Source organism: Bombina bombina, chromosome 3 (assembly GCF_027579735.1).
Source record: "Bombina bombina isolate aBomBom1 chromosome 3, aBomBom1.pri, whole genome shotgun sequence".
Classification (NCBI taxonomy): domain Eukaryota; kingdom Metazoa; phylum Chordata; class Amphibia; order Anura; family Bombinatoridae; genus Bombina; species Bombina bombina.
In genome coordinates this window covers 31,842,251-31,864,228 of record NC_069501.1, presented here as the reverse complement: position 1 = coordinate 31,864,228, position 21,978 = coordinate 31,842,251, and the positions used below count along the sequence as shown (strand labels likewise).

The 21,978-nt window shown below is 39.5% G+C and overlaps 1 protein-coding gene across 1 annotated transcript in view; it reads left to right on the top strand.

Moving 5' to 3' along the window:
• SPAG17 (sperm associated antigen 17) overlaps nt 1–21,978 on the top strand; it is a 783,114-nt gene that overhangs the window by 143,490 nt on the left and 617,646 nt on the right. The gene's annotated exons all lie outside the window — the stretch shown is intronic.

Below are 21,978 nucleotides of genomic sequence, written 5' to 3'. Positions count from 1 at the left end.
TCTTATGTCTGTTCACTCTTGGCTGCCCCTGTAAGAATCCCAATAGAGTAAGAGATTTTGATACACAGGGAGTTGATTATTTTTGAGGAAATAGTACCTTGCTAACATTATGACAGACTGCACCCTTTCCTTCCATGAAATTAATGAGGGCAGCTCAAATGATTTCCAATGAGAAGCTATCAATTGTTTGGCAACGTTAAATAGAATCTTAGCTAAATTTCTCCGGATTCCACATTTCAGCTCACTAAATACATTAAATAAACAGATTCTCGGTGAAAGGGAAACATTGCTAGATAGTATGATATTTACTTCTTTTAAAATTGACTTCCAAAATTCTTGAATTTTATGGCAAGACCACCATATGTGTCCCATATTCCCTTTATCCATTTTACACCTCCAACATTTATCTGAGGCCCTAGGAAACATGTATTTCAGCCTATGAGGAGTTAAATACCATCTTTGCATTATTTTATAATTTGTTTCTAGCAAATTTGTGGAATGGGCAGAGCAAGCTATATTTCGGAAAATAATTGACCAATCCTTTGGCGTGTATTGCTCTTACTAACTCTCTTTCTCATGCTTTAACAAAGCCATGGGGTTTGGGGAGGTGGCACTCAATAATATTTTGTATAATTGGGATATAATGGCTTTTTTGGGGGAGTCAGTCCTGCACATTTTCTCAAAACTAGTAAGAGGTCTGATTAGATTAGGTCTTTATATGTATGAATATAGTGGTTAACTTGATGATATTTTATCCATGGTTCTAGGAATCTGCCTCCCAAATGTTCTACGTCTGCTTTAGGTTTTAGTCTATTGGAGTTTAACAATATATATACTGGTAAAACTCTGAATATTACTTTCGTTATCCTGTTTGTATAGTAGGCCGGGTGGAATTCTGGGTTAGATAGGATGGGAGTTAATGGAGAGATTCTAGTGGAAATTCCCTTGATGTTAATGTTAATTGTCCTCCAATCTGAGAATGTATTTGATATGGTATGCAGTCCTGTACCTAATGAGATGTACGAGACATTGGGCGTCCAACAAGCTCCCCCCAATTGGTGGCTCCCAGAGATGTCATGTTCTATTTGTATCCAGTATTTTGGATTGGTATAATTATGTCTACACCATTCTATTATTCTTTGTAAAGATATTACTTTCTTGTAAAGCATAAGATTTGGAACTCCCAATCCGCCTGCTACCTTCGAGGCATACATAGTCGATTTGCTTATTCTAGGGGGCTTGCTTTTCCAAATAAAGTTATTTATGGCTTTTTGTAGATTATTTATATATGGATCAGAATGAGGAAGAGGAACTGTTTGGAGTATATACAATATTTTGGGTAGAACTATCATTTTAATGGTATATATCCTGCCTATCCATGATGTGTTTTTGGAGTACCATGACGAAATGAGCTTTGTAATGTCAGTTGAAAGTTTATTGTAATTTGCTTTGCGCATAGTTTCAACTCTGGAAGTTATGTGGATACCCAAGTATTCAATAGAACTTGGCTGAATGGTGAAGTCACACCGATTCCTAATCTCTGCAATCACTTTGTATGGAACGTTTATGGGAAGTATAATGCATTTTATGTTGATAATCTAGATGGGATAATTCCCTAGAAATGTGATTATACTCTTCCCTGAGCAACCTGTTTCTAGCAGTTTTAGATTGTATCAATGTCCCCCTAATATAGCTTTTGTGGGCTTCCCAAACAGTAGCAGGAGAAATATTGTCTTGAGCATTAAACTTGAAATATTTTTTCAGGTCTTTTCCTAATAATTCTTTGATTTGAGGATCTGTTAGGAGGGTATTATCTAACCTCCACTGAAATTCCTTAAATGGAGCAGATGGCCATTTTATACTGTTTTTCACTATTGAGTGATCCGACCAGGCTGTATGTAAGAGGACTGCATTATGTATATGAGATAGTGTAATATGATCAACTAATATGTGATCAAGTCTAGAGTAAGTTTTATTTGGGGAAGAGAAGAAGGTGTAATCTCTTTTGTCTGGATTAGATAGTCTCCAGGAATCATGTAATCCAAATGATCTGATGAAATTCCAAACTGTTTTTAAAGTGCGTTTTAGATATATGTATATGTGCATTAGAGCTATCCAATTTGGGATTTAACTGCACATTAAAGTCTCCCATTACTATCAGCTGGCCAAAAAGAATATCTTGAATTAGAGGAATGATTGATTTGAAGAAAGTAGCTTGTCCCTGATTGGGGGCATATATATTCACTATGGTGGTAGGGTTATTGTATAAGGTACCACTGATTGCTAAGAATCTACCTTCTTTATCTTTTATTTGATTTGTAAACTAAAATACTTACACAATTAACTTTTTTTTTTAAATTTGAACTATGAAAATGTTGTGAATATGCGCTGTGCATATACTTAGGGATACAACCTCTTTTAAAATGAGTTTCTTTTAGACACACTATATCTCCTTGTTTTTTAATAATGTCTCTAAACGCTAATGATCTTTTATTAGGGCTATTAAAACCTTTAACATTCTGCGAGACTAATTGTAGTAAGGTTTCTATCATCTTGGTATTATTTCTTGAAACAATATAAGTAGAGGATTAGTTAAGGGAGACCTACACCGGATGCATAAAGAAATCATTGTGTCCCATGTATTAGACCAATTTGACGTTACCATGAACAATAACAAAAGAAACATTGTAAACATAGAATAACTGGTTCTGTAAAAAAAAAAGGGGATAATGGCTAATAGGAATTCCCTATGGAACTCTACCAGCCCACAAAATAGCTGTTCAAGTATTTTGAAAAGTCTTATATGTGATAATTCGCTAAAAGCAATCAGGTATGAGCAGTATAATCATAACAAAGAGAAGAATGCAACCCAAATATTTACATTAAGAAACATGAGCATGTATCAGATACAAACAATTGCAGTATTTAACCTGTCATCCTGTTGGTGTCACAAGGTTTTCAGGGGTGTTGGGTTTATGTCTTCTTCGTTGAACCCTTTGCCATTCTTTACGTTGAGGTCTAGGTAGAGGGAGTGGCTTCTAATCTGCGGTCTGTCCAATACTCTTATGTTTCCGGACTTAGCAGAGGAATTTCCAGTTTTCTGCAGCAATCTTGCTCTCCAGTTCTTCCATATCACCATCAGTTGGAAGGGATGATTCCATCTATATTTAATATTCAAAGATCTAAGATGAGATGTCAAAGGTGATAACTCCTTTCTCCTCTGTAGCGTTCTAGCCGATAAGTCAGCATAGAATTGTAGATTGACACCATCTTTTTGAATGGGATTCTTCTCTTTTGCTCTTTTCATTATCTGCTCTTTCACTTGATAGTTAGTAATTTTGACAATTACTTCTCTCTGCGGTGCTCCTTCTGGTGGAGGGGGTCTTAATGCTCTATGTGCCCTATCTATTTCCGTTGGGGAGTTGTCAGTTTGGTTTCTCAGAATTGAGAAGAGAGATTGTAAGTACATATATAAATGATTTGGTTGCACTGACTCTTATTCTTATATTCTGCCTTCTAGACCTGTTTTCAAGGTCTTCTATTTTATCTTCCAGCTGCTGGATTCTACTATCTTGTTGTTCCATGTGTTCTTTCAACGTATTTGTGTCAGTATTGTAAAAGCTCCACTGCTCTTCCAGTTTTTCCACTCTGTTTCCAATCTCTGATATATCTTTTTTTTTAAATCTGAGATTTCATCCTGTTTTACTTGCGTTATAAGCGAGGAAAAGTCATGTTTTGAGGGTATAGATGATGATAAAGATTTTCATGGACTGTTCCCCTTCCGATTCAGAATCAGAATCTGACTGTACTTTTTTCTGTTTAGGAGAAGTGGAAGGAGTGTCAGTTTGCGAGTTTGTCGCTTTAAAATTGTTATTCACTGAAGGTGTTGCAGAACCACCATTTTTGTTTGATTTTTCCCTCTGAGAAAGCTTGCTTGGGACATTTTTGTGCTTGGATGTTTCCTATGATAGTAAAAATTGAGATCCCTGACAGGGAAACAATAATGGATGACACTTGCTTATTAAGCTTTATCTTGTGAGGGTCGCTATTGAGACAGAGATCTGTGACTCTTATGGGAGGTTAATAGGTCTCATATAAGGCTTCTATGGGGCATAGGTGCTCATTAAAGCTTTCATCTGTGCTGTTATTTTTATTCTTATTCACTGCTTTCAATATGAATGATACAACAGTATTATGCAAAGGCAGCCTGTGTTGCTTAAAGGATTACTTTCTGTTATAATTTTTAAGCTAAACAACTAACATATTAAAGTTAATAAACATTAATTAAAACCTACTGACCTATATTTTCTCCAAAACGAAGTTTCATAACGTTCTAAAAGTTATATCTTTTATTTGCCGATGATGTCACGTTATCCTGCCCACTATTTTCAGCACTGAGTGTTCAAAATACTTAAACCAATAACTTTGTGTTTAAAGCGCCATTTTGAAACCTAGGTATTGTAAACGGATTGGTACAGAGCAAAGGATACCCACAGAGTGGGTTTGGAAAACAATTAAATTTGCAGACAAGATTTCTGATATACGGTAGAGATATGTTAATGAAATGCTATTGATAAAAAGCGTATTTGGGGTAGTTAGTTAGTAACAAGCATAGAAAATATTTACTTACAGTGGCCCTTTAAGATCTTGTAAGCGTTTATGGCTCTGCAATAAAGTGATCCTTTATTTGTGGGATATTTGTGTAGCTGTATTATACAAATGAGTGATATATAATACTATAGGTTTTTAAGCGTGTTGTTCAGCTCACCTCTCCATTCACTTTGAAGCTGGCAATGATATTAATAAAGACAAAATGGCGACCACCATGTGTGATACAGTTATACACAGACCGCAACTTATGAATGATGCATTTCCTTCATTATGGCTTTTAACGTATCTGTTCAGTGAAGCCCATCTGTGCTCAGAGGCTATGCGATCGTGATGACAGGATTGTGTGCGGTTCCTAAATGTATTTGTTCACCTCCATACTCTGGGAGTTCCGGAAATGACGGCCTCAATTATGTTGCAATGCCGTGAGCTCAAGCACAGCTGAGACCATTTTCTTTTTATGGTCCTGAGTCCCTGCCAACACCAAGTCGCCTGTTTCTCATGTAATTTTCATGGCGATGCACACCTTAGAGAGCTATCTGTGGGCTGGAGCTACGGAGCTCACTTAAAGTGCAGCCATCTCTCCCGATTACCAGGTCCGCCCCCCCCCCCCCCATTTACATATAATTTTTATTAGATAATGTTATTATGAGCGTAACTGTACTTTGCAGTGTATTTTTGACACTTTTCTGTTTCGCAAAACAGTTAACCAGAGAACGCTGTAATCATTCTAGCATTCAATCACGATTGCGCTCCTGTGTTCACATTTACTTTCAGCTTGTAATACGAGTTCTACATCCGCAATGAACCCAATATTGCTTGCACATAACTGTTTGCGCTCCCATTATGGGTAATTCAATGTTTATTTTCATGTGCCTTTCAGTAAAATTCTGAGGGTTCCAGAACACCATGTTTTAATAAAAAAAATCCTCAGATATAGCTGGGTCAAGTTTATCATTTACTTCAACCAGTTTGTGTAGCTATGATATATCCAGCCATGTGCATTTTCATTTTGGAGATGTATAAGCCCTCTACATAACACCACGCTGTGTCATATGGTAGTTGGTTCTCACATTGTTTTGAAGCCAGAACATACTTTTTTTGCCCAGAACTTGGAACTTCTTCTCCGCACTATAATGATAAACGTCATTAAATGTTTCACTGTGACACAACTGTTTCTCAGTTATACCGCGCTCCTCAGCCATTTCCCGTTTAATTCAAAATTGCTTTTGTTGGCTGAGAAACTCTACAGCTCCAGCTTAATATAAAATGCAAATGTCATGAAGTTGTTATTTCTTTCTTTCATGTAATAGGCAAGAGTCCATGAGCTAGTGACATATGGGATATACAATCCTACCAGGAGGGGCAAAGTTTCCCAAACCTCAAAATGCCAATAAATACACCCCTCACCACACCCACAATTCAGTTTTACAAACTTTGCCTCCTATTGAGGTGGTGAAGTTAGTTTGTGCTAAGATTTCTACGTTGATATGCGCTTCTCAGCATTTTGAAGCTCGTTTCCTATCAGAGTACAGTGAATGTCAGAGGGATGTGAAGGGAGTATCACCTATTGAATGCAATGGTTTTCCTCACGGGGATCTATTTCATAGGTTTTCTGTTATCGGTCGTAGAGATTCATCTCCTACCTCCCTTTTCAGATCGACGATATACTCTCATATTCCATTACCTCTACTGATAACTGTTTCAGTACTGGTTTGGCTATCTGCTATATGTGGATGGGTGTCTTCTGGTAAGTATGTTTTCATTACTTAAGACACTCTCAGCTATGGTTTGACACTTTATGTATTTATATAAAGTTCTAAATATTTGTATTGTAATTATATTTGCCATGATTCAGGTTTTCAGTATATTTCCTTTTGCAGACTGTCAGTTTGGGAAATGCTTTTTTATGAAAAATGTATTTCTTACCTGGGGTATAGTCTCTTTTTCTAATTGACTGTCTTTTAAATTCGTGGACAGAATTAGGCTCGCAAGGGCGCAAAATGCCAGAGTTTGTTGCGTCATTCTTGGCGCGAGATTTTTTTGGTGCAAAGTTACATTCGTTGACGCAAATTCGTCATTTCCGGCGTCTTAGTTGATGCCGAGTCCTTTAACAAGGTTGCGTCATCTATGATGCGAGTGTGTCGTTTACGGACATTTTTGGCGCCAAAAAATATTTTTCTGTTTGTTGTGTTTTATACTTGGCGCCAAATATTTTCATTATTTAAGACCCCATTTCTATTTGCCTCCTTCCTTTTTTCTTTGTCAGAGGGCTATGCTGTTTGCATTTTTTTCCCATTCCTGAAACTGCCATATAAGGAAATTGATCATTTTTCTTTATATGTTGTTTTTTTTCTCTTACCTTTGCAAGATATCTCAATCTGATCCTGTCTCAGAAAATCACTGTGGGAGCCCTGCGGCCTGATAACAGTTCTACCAAAGCTAAGTGCATTTGTTGTAAACTTGTGGAGGTTATACTTCCAGCTGTGGTTTATAATGGTTGTCATGATAAACTTTTACATGCAGAGAATGTATCCATCAGTAGTAGTTCATTACCTGTTGCTGTTCCCTCAACATCTAATGCACAAGATATACCTGTAAATTTAAAAGAATGTATTTCTGATTCTATTCAGAAGGCTTTGTCTGCCATTCCGCCTTCTAATAAACGTAAAAAAGGTATTTTAAAACTTCTCATAAGGTTGATGAAATGTCAAATGATCAGCAACATACTGAATTATCCTTCCCTGATGAGGATCTATCTGATTCAGAAGATCCTGCCTCAGATATTGACACTGACAAATCCTCTTATTTATTTAAAATGGAGTATATTTGTTCTTTGTTAAAAGAAGTGTTGATTACATTAGATATGGAGGAAACTAGTCCTCTTGATATTAAAACTAGTAAACATTTAAATTCTGTTTATAAACTTCCTGTGGTTATTACAGAGGTTTTTCCAGTTCCTGATGCTATTTCTGATATGATTTCTAAAGAATGGAATAGGCCTGGTACTTCTTTTATTCCTTCTTCAAGGTTTAAAAAATGGTATCCTTTGCCAGCAGTTAGATTGGAGTTTTGGGAAAAGATCCCCAAAGTTGATGGGGCTATCTCTACTCTTGCTAAACTTGAATCTTATCTAAGGAAAGCTTATTTATATTCAGGTCATCTTCTTAGGCCTGCAATTTCTTTGGCTGATGTTGCAGCTGCTTCAACTTTTTGGTTGGAAACTTTAGCGCAACAAGTATCGGATCATGATTTGTCTAGCACTGTTAAGTTGATTCAACATGCTAATAATTTCATTTGTGATGCCATTTTTGATATTATCAAAATTGATGTTAAATATATGTCTTTAGCTATTTTAGCTAGAAGAGCTTTGTGGCTCAAATCTTGGAATGCTGATATGACTTCTAAGTCCAGATTGCTATCTTTCCAAGGTAATAAATTATTTGATTCTCAGTTGGATTTAATACTTTCAACTGTCACTGGGGGGACGGGAGTTTTTTTTGCCTCAGGATAAAAGACCTAAGGGTAAATCTAAAGCTTCTAACCGTTTTCTTAGAAACCTAATCCTTCCCCCAAGGAATCTGCTTCCAATTGGAAGCCTTCTTCAAATTGGAATAAATCCAAGCCATTTAAGAGATCAAAACCAGCCCCCAAGTCCGCATGAAGGTGCGGCTCTCATTCCAGCTCAGCTGGTAGGGGGCAGATTAAAATGTTTCAAAGATGTTTTGATCAATTCGGTCCAAAATGATTGGATTCAGAGTATTGTCTCTCAGGGGTACAGAATAGGATTCAGAGTAAGACCGCCTGTGAGAAGATTTTTCCCTCACGCATTCCAGCAAACCCAGTAAAGGCTCAGACTTTCCTGAAGTGTGTTTCAGTCCTGGAGTTATCAGGGATAATCATGCCAGTTCAGGAACAGGGTCTGGGGCTTTATTCATTGTCCCAAAGAAAGAAAATTTATTCAGACCAGTTTTTGATCTAAAGATTTTGAATCGATATGTAAGAGTACCAACTTTCAAAATGGTCACTGTAAGGACTATTCTGCCTTTTGTTCAGCAAAGGCATTATATGTCCACAATAGACTTACAGGATGCATATCTTCATATTCCGATTCATCCAGATCACTATCAGTTCCTGAGATTCTCTTTTCTAGACAAGCGTTACCAATTTGTTGCTCTTCCTTTTGGCCTAGCGACAGCACCAAGAATCTTTTCAAAGGTTCTAGGTGCCCTACTCTCTGTAATCAGAGAGCAGGGTATTGCGGTATTTCCTTATTTGGACAATGTCTTGGTACTCGCTCAGTCTTTACGTTCTGCAGAATCTCACACAAATCAACTAGTGTTGTTTCTTCGAAGACATGGTTGGAGGATAGAAAGATTGCTAAACTTCCTGATATTCATTGTTTTGTGCAGGCTTTGGTTCATATCAAGCCTGTCATTAAATCAATCTCTCCTCCTTTGAGTCTTAATTAGGTTTTGAAGGTTTTACAGGCTCCTCTGTTTGAGCCTATGCATTCTTTGGACATTAAACTAATTTCTTGGAAAGTGTTGTTTCTTTTGGCCATCTCTTCTGCTAGAAGAGTTTCTGAATTATCCGCTCTCTCTTGTGAATCTTCTTTTTTGATTTTTCAGGATGAGGCAGTTTTGCGGACTTCATTTAAATTCCTACCTAAGGTTGTAAATTCTAACAACATTAATAGAGAAATTGATGTTCCTTCCTTGTGTCCTACTCCTAAGAATTCTTTGGAGAGATCTTTACATTCTTTGGATGTGGTGAGAGCTTTGAAATATTATGTTGAAGCTACTAAAGATTTCAGGAAGACTTCTAGTCTATTTGTTATCTTTTCTGGTTCCAGGTCAGAAGGCTTCTGCCGTTTCCTTGGCCTGGTGGTTAAAACCTTTGATTCATCAAGCCCCGCCTCAGAGACTTACAGCTCATTCTACTAGATCAGTTTCCACGTCCTGGGCTTTTAAGAATGAAGCTTCAGTTGATCAGATTTGCAAAGCAGCAACTTGGTCCTCTTTGCATACATTTACTAAATTCTACTGTTTTGATATATTTGCTTCTTCGGAAGCAGTTTTTGGTAGAAAAGTTCTTCAGGCAGCTGTTTCACTTTGATTTTTCTGCTTTTGTTTTAAGTTTTTTCCTTACATTTATGAGAATTAACTTATCTTTTGGGTTGTGGATATTTTTTCAGCGGAAAATGGCTGTTTTTTATTTTTTATCCCTCCCTCTCTAGTGACTCTTGCGGGGAGTTCCACATCTTGGGTATTGCTATCCCATACGTCACTAGCTCATGGACTCTTGCCATTTACATGAATCGAAAACATAATTTATGTAAGAACTTACCTGGTAAATTCATTTCTTTCATATTGGCAAGAGTCCATGAGGCCCACCCCCTTTTTCATGGTGGTTATGATTTTTTTGTATAAAGCACAATTATTTCCAAATTCCTTTGTTGATGCTTTTTACTCCTTTCTTTATCACCCCACTTTTTGGCTATTCGTTAAACTGAATTGTGGGTGGGGTGAGGGGTGTATTTATAGGCATTTTGAGGTTTGGGAAACTTTGCCCCTCCTGGTAGGAATGTATATCCCATACGTCACTAGCTCATGGACTCTTGCCAATATGAAAGAAATTAATTTACCAGGTACGTTCTTACATAAATTATGTTTTTTTTTGTGGATTTATTTATTTCAGCGGAAATAGCTGTTTTTATTTTATTTTATACCTCCCTTTCTAGTGACTCTTCTGTGGTCTCCCACATCTTGGGTATTTCTATCCCATACGTCACTAGCTCATGGACTCTTGCCAATTACATGAAAGAAAACATAATTTATGTAAGAACTTACCTGATAAATTAATTTCTTTCATATTGACAAGAGTCCATGAGACCCACCCTTTTTTTGTTGGTTATGTTTTTTTTTGTATAAAGAACAATTATATTTCCAGTTCCTCTTTTTGTATGCTTTTTTACTCCTTATTTTTTCACTCCACTACTTGGCTATTCCTTAAACTGAATTGTGGGTGTGGTGAGGGGTGTATTTATAGGCATTTTGAGGTTTGGGAAACTTTGCCCCTCCTGGTAGGATTGTATATCCCATACGTCACTAGCTCATGGACTCTTGCCAATATGAAAGAAATGAATTTATCAGGTAAGTTCTTACATAAATTATGTTTTTGTTCAGCTTTTAATGTTTTCACAAGTCCTTTAAATAAACAAAACAAAAACTACAATCGAGCGGAAAAAGAAAAGCACTCGGATCATATGGAAACAAATGTGAAAGCAGGATGACCTCAGCTCTTGGCACCATTGGTAGTTTGGGGGAAAAGATGATGAAAGCAATATTTTCTTTTTTTATGAGCTTGTTGGGCTCTGTAGGTTTCAAGCCAACGTAACAGATTTGGATGTAAAAAAAATAAAATTAGCACAAATAGTTGAGCGATGTTGTTATTTGACTCAGGACAATTTACTTCATATAGGAAGTAGACAAAAGGGCGCGTGTAACAGGGATATGGAACCCAAACTTTTTCTTTCAGAATTCAGATAGTGGATACAATTTTAATCGACTTTCCAATTTTACATCTATTATCAATTTTGCTTATTCATTTAAAGGGACACTCAAGTAAAAAATAAACGTTCATGATTCAGATAGGGCAGCAGTTTTAAACAACTTTCCAATTTACTTCCATTAACAAAATGCGCACAGTCTTTTTATATTTACACTTTTTGTGCCACCAGCTGCTACTGAGCATGTGCAAGAATTCACAGAATATACGTATGTGCATTTGTGATTGGCTGATGGCTGTCACATGATACAGGGGGAGTGGAAATAGACATAACTGAAATTTGTAAGAAAAAAATCTACTTTTGAAGTTCAGACTAAGTGCTATTGCATTGTCTTTGTATCATGCATTTGTTTATTATGCAAATCTACTGTATTTACTGGTCCTCTCTTGGTACCCCTTATTAAAGGAGCAGCAATGCACTACTGGGAGATAGCTGACCACATTGGTAAGCTAATTACAAGAGGTATATCTGTGCAGCCACCAATCAGCATCTAGCTCCCAGCTCCTGAGCCTACCTAGGTATGCTTTTCAACAAATGATACCAAGAGAAGGAATCAAATTAGATAATAAAAATACATTGGAAAATTGTTCAAAATTGCACGCTTTTATAACCCCAATTAGGTGGGATGATGCTTCTGTAACATCCACATGAATATAATATATAGATGTTTCACTCCGCGTGGGAAGTAATGTTTGGTACAAATAGTAATTATTTCTCTTGTTAGGTGTATCCAGTCCACGGATCATCCATTACTTGTGGGATATTCTCCTTCCCAACAGGAAGTTGCAAGAGGATCACCCACAGCAGAGCTGCTAAATAGCTCCTCCCCTAACTGCCATATCCAGTCATTCTCTTGAAAGCTCTCAACATAGCTGGAGGTAGTTAGAGGAAAGTGGTAAAATATAGTTAGTTTTTTCTTCAATCAAAAGTTTATTGTTTTCAAATGGTACCGGAGTGTACTATTTTATCTCAGGCAGCATTTAGAAGAAGAATCTGCCTGCGTTTTTCTATGATCTTAGCAGAAGTAACTAAGATCCACTGCCGTTCTCACATATGTCTGAGGAGTGAGGTAACTTCAGAGGGAGAATGGCGTGCAGGGTATCCTGCAATAAGGTATGTGCAGTTAAGTTTTTCTAGGGATGGAATTTGCTAGAAAATGCTGCTGATACCGGATTAATGTAAGTTAAAGCCTAAATACAATGATTTAATAGCGACTAGTATCAGGCTTGCTACCAGAGGTATATACTCTGATTAATGTGCAATATAAAACGTTTGCTGGCATGTTTAATCGTTTTTATATATGTTTTGGTGATAAAACTTATTGGGGCCTAGTTTTTTCCACATGGCTGGCTTTATTTTTGCCTAGAAACAGAGGCTTTCCACTGTTATAGTATAAAAGTTACAGTTGGTGCAGTTAAAATTACAAACTGTGACATTCAGCTTCCCTCAGCAGTCCCCTGCATGCTATAGGACATCTCTGAAGGGCTCAAAAGGCTTCAAAAGTAGGAGCTGTGGCAGTTGTTATGACTGTTTAAAAAACATATTTTTTGTTTTGTTAATCTGTTTTTTGTATTAAGGGGTTAATCATCCATTTGCAAGTGGGTGCAATGCTCTGCTAACTTGTTACATACACTGTAAAAATTTTGTTAGTTTAACTGCCTTTTTTCACTGTTATTTCAAATTTTGGCAAAATTTGTTTCTCTTAAAGGCACAGTAACGTTTTTTTTATATTGCTTGTTAACTTGATTTAAAGTGTTTTCCAAGCTTGCTAGTCTCATTGCTAGTCTGTATAAACATGTCTGACATAGAGGAAACTCCTTGTTAATTATGTTTAAAAGTCATGGTGGAACCCCATAGGAGAATGTGTACTAAATGTATTGATTTCACTTTAAACAATAAAGATCAGCTGTTATCTTTAAAAGAATTATCACCAGAGGATTCTGACGAGGGGGAAGTTATGCCAACTAACTCTCCCCACGTGTCGGACCCTTTGACTCCCGCTCAAGGGACTCACGCTAAAATGGCGCCAAGTACATCAAAGACGCCCATAGCGATTACTTTGCAGGACATGGCGGCAATCATGGATAATACCCTGTCAGCGGTATTAGCCAGACTGCCTGAATTCAGAGGAAAGCGCAATAGCTCTGGGGTTAGACGTAATACAGAGCGCGCAGATGTTTTAAGGCCCATGTCTGATACTGCGTCACAATATGCAGAAGCTGAGGAAGAGCTTCAGTCTGTGGGTGACATCTCTGACTCGGGGAAACCTGATTCAAATATGTCTACTTTTAAATTTAAGCTTGAGAACCTCTGGGTGTTGCTTGGAGAGGTTTTAGCTGCTCTGAATGACTGTGACACAATTGCAGTGCCAGAGAAATTGTGTAGACTGGATAAATACTACGCGGTGCCGGTGTGTACTGACGTTTTTCCAATACCTAAAAAGTTTACAGAAATTATTACTAAGGAGTGGGACAGAACCGGTGTGCCATTTTCCCCCCCCTCCTATTTTTAGAAAAATGTTTCCAATAGACGCCACCACACGGGACTTATGGCAGACGGTCCCTAAGGTGGAGGGAGCAGTTTCTACTTTAGCAAAGCGTACCACTATCCCTGTCGAGGACAGTTGTGCTTTTTCAGATCCAATGGAAAAAAAATTAGAAGGTTACCTTAAGAAAATGTTTATTCAACAAGGTTTTATCCTGCAGCCCCTTGCATGCATTGCTCCTGTCACTGCTGCTGCGGCGTTCTGGTTTGAGTCTCTGGAAGAGGCCTTTCAGACAGCTACTCCATTGACTGAAATACTTGACAAGCTTAGAACACTTAAGCTAGCTAATTCTTTTGTTTCTGATGCCATTGTTCATTTGACTAAACTAACGGCTAAGAATTCTGGATTCGCCATCCAGGTGCGTAGGGCGCTATGGCTTAAATCTTGGTCAGCTGGCGTGACTTCAAAGTCTAAATTACTTAACATTCCCTTCAAGGGGCAGACCCTATTCGGGTCTGGTTTGAAGGAAATTATTGCTGACATTACTGGAGGTAAGGGTCATACCCTTCCTCAGGACAGGGCCAAATCAAGGGCCAAACAGTCTAATTTTCGTGCCTTTCGAAACTTCAAGGCAGGTGCAGCATCAACTTCCTCTGCTACAAAACAAGAGGGAACTTTTGCGCAATCCAAGCCGGCCTGGAAATCTAACCAGGCCTGGAGCAAAGGCAAGCAGGCCAGAAAGCCTGCTGCTGCCTCTAAGACAGCATGAAGGAACGGCCCCCTATCCGGCAACGGATCTAGTAGGGGGCAGACTTTCTCTCTTCGCCCAGGCGTGGGCAAGAGATGTTCAGGATCCCTGGGCGTTGGAGATCATATCTCAGGGATATCTTCTGGACTTCAAAGCTTCCCCCCCACAAGGGAGATTTCACCTTTCGAGATTATCTGTAAACCAGATAAAGAAAGAGGCATTCTTACACTGTGTGCAAGACCTCCTAATAATGGGAGTGATCCATCCAGTTCCACAGATGGAACAGGGACAGGGATTTTATTCAAATCTGTTTGTGGTTCCCAAAAAAGAGGGAACCTTCAGACCAATTTTGGATCTAAAGATCTTAAACAAATTCCTCAGAGTTCCATCGTTCAAAATGGAAACTATTCGGACCATCCTACCTATGATACAAGAGGGTCAGTACATGACCACAGTGGATTTGAAGGATGCTTACCTTCACATACCGATTCACAAAGATCATCATCGGTTCCTAAGGTTTGCCTTTCTAGACAGGCATTACCAGTTTGTGGCTCTTCCCTTCGGGTTAGCTACAGCCCCAAGAATTTTTACAAAGGTTCTGGGGTCTCTTCTGGCGGTCCTAAGACCACGGGGCATAGCAGTGGCCCCTTATCTAGACGACATCCTGATACAGGCGTCAAACTTCCAAATTGCCAAATCTCATACGGACATAGTGTTGGCATTTCTGAGGTCGCATGGGTGGAAAGTGAACGAGGGAAAGAGTTCTCTATCACCCCTCACAAGGGTTTCCTTCCTAGGAACTCTGATAGATTCTGTAGAAATGAAAATTTACCTGACGGAGTCCAGGTTATCAAAGCTTCTAAATTCCTGCCGGGTTCTTCACTACATTCCGCGCCCTTCGGTGGCTCAGTGCATGGAAGTGATCGGCTTAATGGTAGCGGCGATGGACATAGTGCAATTTGCGCGCCTACATCTCAGACCACTGCATTTATGCATGCTCAGTCAGTGGTATGGGGATTACACAGATTTGTCCCCTCTGCTAAATCTGGATCAAGAGACCAGAGATTCTCTTCTCTGGTGGCTATCTCGGGTCCATCTGTCCAAAGGTATGACCTTTCGCAGGCCAGATTGGACAATTGTAACAACAGATGCCAGCCTTCTAGGTTGGGGTGCAGTCTGGAATTCCCTGAAGGCTCAGGGATCGTGGACTCAGGAGGAGAAACTCCTCCCAATAAATATTCTGGAGTTAAGAGCAATATTCATTGCTCTTCTAGCTTGGCCTTAGTTAGCAACCCTGAGGTTCATCAGATTTCAGTCGGACAACATCACGACTGTGGCTTACATCAGCCATCAAGGGGGGACCAGGAGGTCCCTAGCGATGTTAGAAGTCTCCAAGATAATTCGCTGGGCAGAGACTCACTCTTGCCATCTATCAGCGATCCATATCCCAGGTGTAGAGAACTGGGAGGCGGATTTTCTAAGTCGTCAGACTTTTCATCCGGGGGAGTGGGAACTCCATCCGGAGGTGTTTGCTCAATTGTTTCATCGTTGGGGCACACCAGAATTGGATCTCATGGCGTCTCGCCAGAACGCCAAGCTTCCTTGTTACGGATCCAAGTCCAGGGACCCAGAAGCGACGCTGATAGATGCTCTAGCAGCACCGTGGTTCTTTAACCTGGCTTATGTGTTTCCACCGTTTCCTCTGCTCCCTCGACTGATTGCCAAAATCAAACAGGAGAGAGCATCGGTGATCTTGATCGCGCCTGCGTGGCCACGCAGGACCTGGTATGCAGACCTGGTGGACATGTCATCCTTTCCACCTTGGCCTCTGCCTCTGAGACAAGACCTTCTACTACAAGGTCCTTTCAATCATCCAAATCTCTGAGACTGACTGCCTGGAGATTGAACGCTTGATTTTATCAAGGCGTGGCTTCTCCGAGTCAGTCATTGATACCTTAATACAGGCACGAAAGCCTGTAACCAGGAAAATCTACCATAAGATATGGTGCAAATATCTTCATTAGTGTGAATCCAAGAATTACTCATGGAGTAAGGTTAGGATTCCTAGGATATTGTCCTTTCTCCAAGAGGGTTTGGATAAAGGATTATCAGATAGTTCTTTAAAGGGACAGATTTCTGCTCTGTCTATCCTTTTGCACAAGCGTCTGGCAGAGGTTCCAGACGTCCAGGCATTTTGTCAGGCTTTGGTTAGAATTAAGCCTGTGTTTAAACCGGTTGCTCCTCCATGGAGCTTAAACTTGGTTCTTAAGGTTCTTCAAGGAGTTCCGTTTGAACCCCTTCATTCCATTGATATCAAACTTTTATCTTGGAAAGTTCTGTTTTTGATGGCTATTTCCTCGGCTCGTAGAGTCTCTGAGTTATCAGCTTTACAATGTGATTCTCCTTATCTGATTTTCCATACAGATAAAGTAGTTCTGCGTACAAAACCTGGGTTTTTACCTAAGGTAGTTTCCAACAAGAATATCAATCAAGAGATTGTTGTTCCATCATTGTGTCCTAATCCTTCTTCAAAGAAGGAACGTCTTTTACATAATTTGGACGTAGTCCGTGCTTTAAAGTTTTACTTACAAGCGACTAAAGATTTTCGTCAAACATCTTCCCTGTTTGTTGTTTACTCTGGACAGAGGAGAGGTCAAAAGGCTTCGGCAACCTCTCTTTCTTTTTGGCTTCGGAGCTTAATACGCTTAGCCTATGAGACTGCTGGACAGCAGCCCCCTGAAAGGATTACAGCTCATTCTACTAGAGCTGTGGCTTCCACCTGGGCCTTTAAAAATGAGGCTTCTGTTGAACAGATTTGCAAAGCGGCGATTTGGTCTTCGCTTCATACCTTTTCAAAATTTTACAAATTTGATACTTTTGCTTCTTCGGAGGCTATTTTTGGGAGAAAGGTTCTACAGGCAGTGGTCCCTTCCGTTTAAGTACCTGCCTTGTCCCTCCCTTCATCTGTGTACTTTAGCTTTGGTATTGGTATCCCACAAGTAATGGATGATCCGTGGACTGGATACACCTAACAAGAGAAAACATAATTTATGCTTACCTGATAAATTTATTTGTCTTGTGGTGTATCCAGTCCACGGCCCGCCCTGTCCTTTTAAGGCAGGTCTAAATTTTAAACTACAGTCACCACTGCACCCTATGGTTTCTCCTTTCTCGGCTAGTTTCGGTCGAATGACTGGATATGGCAGTTAGGGGAGGAGCTATATAGCAGCTCTGCTGTGGGTGATCCTCTTGCAACTTCCTGTTGGGAAGGAGAATATCCCACAAGTAATGGATGATCAGTGGACTGGATACACCACAAGAGAAATAAATTTATCAGGTAAGCATAAATTATGTTTTTCATCTGACAGGAAGCCTTGTTTACATCCTTCTGGAAAACAGCATTATTTACAAATGCAAACACCTGTTAACAACCATTGGACATGTAGTGAAGGATCTGCCATTCACGTAGTTCCTTATATAAAGCAGGGCTTTCTCTACATTTATTCTATATATAACGTTATGCCTCTGTACACATTACAAACATATATGTATATTTATTTGGTGCTACGTTACAAACAACTGATACAAAATAATAGTTCAGATATATTGTGCTGTTTGTAAATGTTGTAGATATTGCTATCCAGCCTGCAGATATATTGTGCTGTTTGTAAATGCTGTAGATATTGCTATCCAGCCTGCAGATTTATTGTGCTGTTTGTAAATGCTGTAGATATTGCTATCCAGCCTGCAGATATATTGTGCTGTTTGTAAATGCTGTAGATATTGCTATCCAGCCTGCAGATATATTCACTTGCGCCTTGTTCCCATCACTACCCTGGAACCCAGATCTACCTATAGATAGTTTTTTGGTAGGGGACAGCTTATGCCTTAATAATGACATAATACTTGCATGTTATTGACAAGTGTAATGCTCTGAATAGACTAGGGTTAAGGGATTTAAACAGGGGGGGTTTGTGGCAAGGTTTGGGGAAATATGTACAGTAATATAAGATTTGAACAGAACACCTCTTTTAGCTGGGTCAAGCACAGCATATGAATATTTACTGACAGTACAATGTGGTTGCTAGTGCAGTACAGTATGATGTGTAGTGCACATAGTGAAGCATGTTTGGCAGTGTAGTGTAAAGTAGGTCTGGGAGTGCAATGTGATGTGTAGTGTGATGTGTATTGTAGTGTGATCTAGTAAAGTAGGTCTGGGAGTGCAATGTGATGTGTAGTGTGATGTGTATTGTAGTGTGATGTGTATTGTAGTGTGATGTGTATTGTAGTGTGATGTGTATTGTAGTGTGATGTGTAGTGTAGTGTGATCTAGTAAATAGGTCTGGGAGTGCAATGTGATGCGTAGTGTAGTGTGATGTGTAGTGTGATCTAGTAAAGTAGGTCTGGGAGTGCAATGTGATGTGTATTGCAATGTGATGTGTAGTGTAATGGGATCTAGTAAAGTAGGTCTGGGAGTGCAATGCGATGTGTATTTTAGTGTGATGTGTAGTGTGATGTGTAGTGTGATCTAGTAAAGTAGGTCTGGGAGTGCAATGTGATGTGTAGTGTGATGTGTAGTGTTAACTAGTAAAGTAGGTCTGGGATATCAATGTGATGTGTATTGTAGTGTGATGTGTAGTGTAATGTGATCTAGTAACGTAGGTCTGGGAGTGCAATGTGATGTGTATTGTAGTGTGAGGTGTAGTGTGATGTGTAGTGTAGTGTGATCTAGTAAAGTAGGTCTGGGAGTGCAATGTGATGTGTAGTGTAGTGTGATGTGTATTGTAGTGTGATGTGTATTGTAGTGTGATGTGTAGTGTAGTGTTATATGTAGTGTAGTGTGATCTAGTAAAGTAGGTCTGGGAGTGCAATGTGATGTGTAGTGTGATGTGTAGTGTGATGTGTAGTGTGATGTGTAGTGTAGTGTAGTGTGATCTAGTAAAGTAGGTCTGGGAGTGTAGTGTGATGTGTTTTGTAGTGTGATGTGTATTGTAGTGTGATGTGTAGTGTAATGTGATCTAGTAAAGTAGGTCTGGGAGTGCAATTTCATGTGTATTGTAGTGTGATGTGTAGTGTAGTGTTATGTGTATTGTAGTGTGATCTAGTAAAGTAGGTCTGGAAATGCAATGTGATGTGTATTGCAGTGTAGTGGGTCTGACAGTGTAGTGTGATGTGTAGTGTGTAGTGTAGTGTGATGTGTCTTGCAGTGCAGTGGGTCTGACAGTGTAGTGTGATGTGTAGTGTAGTGTGATGTGTAGTGTAGTGTGATGTGTCTTGCAGTGCAGTGGGTCTGACAGTGTAGTGTGATGTGTAGTGTAGTGTGATGTGTTTTGCAGTGTAGTGGGTCTGACAGTGCATAGTGATGTGTAGTGTAGTGTGATGTGTCTTGCAGTGTAGTGGGTCTGACAGTGTAGTGTAATGTGTATTGCAGTGTAGTGGGCCTGACAGTGTAGTGTGATGTGTAGTGTAGTGGGTCTGACAGTTTAGTGTGATGTTTAGTGTAGTGTGATGTGCATTGCAGTGTAGTGGGTCTGACAGTGTAGTGTGATGTGTAGTGTGATGTGTCTTGCAGTGTAGTGGGTCTAAAAGTGTAGTGGGATGTGTAGTGTGATCTAGTAAAGTAGGTCTGGGAGTGCAATGTGATGTGTAGTGTGATGTGTATTGTAGTGTGATCTAGTAAAGTAGGTCTGGGAGTGCAATGTGATGTGTAGTGTGATGTGTATTGTAGTGTGATGTGTATTGTAGTGTGATGTGTATTGTAGTGTGATGTGTAGTGTAGTGTGATCTAGTAAATAGGTCTGGGAGTGCAATGTGATGCGTAGTGTAGTGTGATGTGTAGTGTGATCTAGTAAAGTAGGTCTGGGAGTGCAATGTGATGTGTATTGCAATGTGATGTGTAGTGTAATGGGATCTAGTAAAGTAGGTCTGGGAGTGCAATGCGATGTGTATTTTAGTGTGATGTGTAGTGTGATGTGTAGTGTGATCTAGTAAAGTAGGTCTGGGAGTGCAATGTGATGTGTATTGTAGTGTGATGTGTAGTGTAATGTGATATAGTAAAGTAGGTCTGGGAGTGCAATGTGATGTGTATTGTAGTGTGAGGTGTAGTGTGATGTGTAGTGTAGTGTGATCTAGTAAAGTAGGTCTGGGAGTGCAATGTGATGTGTTGTGTAGTGTGATGTGTATTGTAGTGTGATGTGTATTGTAGTGTGATGTGTAGTGTAGTGTTATGTGTAGTGTAGTGTGATCTAGTAAAGTAGGTCTGGGAGTGCAATGTGATGTGTAGTGTGATGTGTAGTGTGATGTGTAGTGTAGTGTGATCTAGTAAAGTAGGTCTGGGAGTGTAGTGTGATGTGTTTTGTAGTGTGATGTGTATTGTAGTGTGATGTCGAGTGTAATGTGATCTAGTAAAGTAGGTCTGGGAGTGCAATTTCATGTGTATTGTAGTGTGATGTGTAGTGTAGTGTTATGTGTATTGTAGTGTGATCTAGTAAAGTAGGTCTGGAAATGCAATGTGATGTGTATTGCAGTGTAGTGGGTCTGACAGTGTAGTGTGATGTGTAGTGTGTAGTGTAGTGTGATGTGTCTTGCAGTGCAGTGGGTCTGACAGTGTAGTGTGATGTGTAGTGTGTAGTGTAGTGTGATGTGTAGTGTAGTGTGATGTGTCTTGCAGTGCAGTGGGTCTGACAGTGTAGTGTGATGTGTAGTGTAGTGTGATGTGTAGTGTGATGTGTTTTGCAGTGTAGTGGGTCTGACAGTGCATAGTGATGTGTAGTGTAGTGTGATGTGTCTTGCAGTGTAGTGGGTCTGACAGTGTAGTGTAATGTGTATTGCAGTGTAGTGGGCCTGACAGTGTAGTGTGATGTGTAGTGTAGTGGGTCTGACAGTTTAGTGTGATGTGTAGTGTGATGTGTCTTGCAGTGTAGTGGGTCTAAAAGTGTAGTGGGATGTGTAGTGTGATCTAGTAAAGTAGGTCTGGGAGTGCAATGTGATGTGTCTTGTAGTGTGATGTGTAGTGTAGTGTGATCTAGTAAAGTAGGTCTGGGAGTGCAATGTGATGTGTAGTGTGATGTGTATTGTAGTGTGATCTAGTAAAGTAGGTCTGGGAGTGCAATGTGATGTGTCTTGTAGTGTGATGTGTAGTGTAGTGTGATCTAGTAAAGTAGGTCTGGGGGTGCAATGTGATGTGTATTGCAGTGTAGTGGGTCTGACAGTGTAGTGTGATGTGTAGTGTGATGTGTCTTGCAGTGTAGTGGGACTGACAGTGTAGTGTGATGTGTAGTGTAGTGTGATGTGGATTACAGTGTAGTGGGTGTGATGTGTATTGTGATGTGTATTTCAGTGTGATGTGTAGTGTGATGTGTATTGCAGTGAAGTGGGTCTGACAGTGTAGTGTGATGTGTAGTGTAGTGTGATGTGTATTGTTGTGTAGTGGGTCTGACAGTCAGTGTGATGTGTAGTGTAGTGTGGTGTGTCTTGCAGTGTAGTGGGTCTGACAGTGTAGTGTGATGTGTATTGCAGTGTAGTGGGTCTGACAGTGTAGTGTGATGTGTAGTGTAGTGTGTTGTA